The sequence below is a fragment of the Bison bison genome, unplaced genomic scaffold (genome assembly GCF_000754665.1).
Source record: "Bison bison bison isolate TAMUID 2011002044 unplaced genomic scaffold, Bison_UMD1.0 scf7180017858308, whole genome shotgun sequence".
Classification (NCBI taxonomy): Eukaryota; Metazoa; Chordata; class Mammalia; order Artiodactyla; family Bovidae; genus Bison; species Bison bison.
The window spans coordinates 15297-16634 of record NW_011488881.1 but is presented as its reverse complement, the minus strand read 5'-3'; positions in this window follow the sequence as shown (position 1 = coordinate 16634).

Below are 1338 nucleotides of genomic sequence, written 5' to 3'. Positions count from 1 at the left end.
TGCTAAAGGGCATCGGTCCTCCAGTCTGCGCATGGGCAAGAACATGACTCTGTCCTGCCAAGTGCTTTACTGTCATCTGATCAACCTATTGGAGGGAGCAATACTTGAACTTAAAAAAGATTTGTGTCTGTGTCCCTAGGGGCTCAGATGGTAAAGAATCTGCCTGCAGTACAGGAGATACAGGTTTAACCCCTGGATCAAGAAGATCCCCTGGAGAAGGGAATGACTATCCACTCCAGTATGCCTGCCTGGAAAATCCCATGAAGAGAGGAGCCTGGAGGGCTACATTCCAGGGCGTTGCAAAGAGTCGGACACGACTGAGCCTCTAACACTTTCACTTCATTGATAAAATAAACATGACATTAAAATTCACCATCTTAACCAGTTTAAAGTGCACAACTCAGTGGCATTTAGTACATTCACAATGTTGTGCAAATCGTCACCAGTATCTAGTTCTGGAGAATTTTTGTCACCATGAAAGGAAACCTTGTGCCAAGTAAGCAGTCAGTCTCCATTCTTGCCTTCCCTTAGTCCTTAGTGATTGCTTTCTGCTCTCTGGTATCTTCTTTCTGACTCTATGGAGTTGTCTGTTCTGGACATTTCATATAAATGAAACATTACAGTATGTGTTTCAGGGAAGAGCCAATTCTCACTCTATATTGGAACTGTTTCTTTGACTTGCTTTTCATTGCTTTTGTTATTATGCACATGCATGCTAACGGTCGTGTCTGACTCTTTGCAACCCTATGGGCTGTCCACCAGGCTCCTCTGTCCCTGGGATTCTCCAGGCAAGAGTACTGGAATGGGTTGCCATGCCCTCCTCCAGGGGATCTTCCAGATCCAGGGAGTAAACCTGCATCTCTTACATTTCCTGCATTGGCAGGCAGGTTCTTTACCACTAGCACAACCTGGGAAGCTCGTACATAATAGCTTGCCTCAGAGAATCCTGCCCCTCTGCCTGTTAAAGTGCCTTTGTTCAGTGCACACAGAGATAATCTGACCCTGCCCACCTGTGAATGACTGCAAGAAAGAAGACATTAACACATCCGTTCCCCAAGGCTTGCCATTCTAGAAGTTATTTGCAGGATTAATGGCCTTTTAACTTTATTTCCTCACCTCCTTTCATCTCTGTTCTATAAAAGAACTTGGCATCCAGACCCTGACAAGGTGGTTATTTTTAGACTTTAGTCTACCATCTTCTTCGTCAGCCAGCTTTCCAAATAAAGTTGTTATTCTTTACCTCGACAGGCTTCCTGAGTAGCACAGTGGTAAAGAATCTGGCTGCCAATGTAGGAGATGCAAGAGACACGGGTTCAATCCCTGGGTGGGGAAGATCCC